Below are 796 nucleotides of genomic sequence, written 5' to 3'. Positions count from 1 at the left end.
TGCGCCCCGCACGGCGCCCCCGGAGGGCGGCGCGAGGTACGGTGGGGCCGCCCGGCTCTGCAGGATTTCAACGAGCAACAGTTTCCTCCGTGAATAGAGAACTGGCCACGCGGTTGCGTTGCCCAGGCTTCGTGGGATAGCCGCTGCGACCTGGAGCTGAGGCGCGCAGCCCAGCAAGCCAGCCGCCCCCGCGGGGGGGGGGGTCTCTGCCGCCGGGACAGACCCGCCACCGACCCAGAAGGCGAAGCTATCCGAAGGCACAGACACTGGATCTGAGGAGGCCGCCCTGGGTCTGCGCCGGCGGGACTGGGAGCTCGGGCTGAGGCCCCGCGGAAAGTTCCGGAACACGAGGGGTAGAAATTCCACCTGCTTATCCTGCCCTGGGCGTTTCAGCCAAGAGAGGAAGCAGGTGGGAATTGACGTGGTTTACACGTGCCCTTTCGCTGTGCAGTTTGGTTAGAACCGGGGTCACGGTGGGGGAGAGCCCACCATCTGCGGGTGCTTTCTCTTCGGACCAGACTGTCCTCTAGAGAGGAGGACGCTGCCCGCTGGCTGCTCACGGACGGCGCCGCGGGCTTGGATGCACGTTGGCCCCGGGAAACCTGTCTTCTGAGGCCACCCCCAGCCTCCAGCACCCCACTTCAGCACCCTAGAAGTGGCGGCGAGGGCGGCAAGCGGGGAAGTTGCCGGAGGAGAGAGCCGCTGAGCCAGGGAGGCCGCCCCACTCCGGGGTCCCGGCGGGCTCCCGGCCGGCCAGCAGCCAGGCTCCCCCGCCCTTCCTGCCTGGGCCCAGGCC

Source organism: Condylura cristata, unplaced genomic scaffold, assembly GCF_000260355.1.
Source record: "Condylura cristata isolate star-nosed mole 26May11 unplaced genomic scaffold, ConCri1.0 scaffold00232, whole genome shotgun sequence".
NCBI classification, from domain to species: Eukaryota; Metazoa; Chordata; class Mammalia; order Eulipotyphla; family Talpidae; genus Condylura; species Condylura cristata.
Note: the sequence above shows the minus strand (reverse complement) of the source record.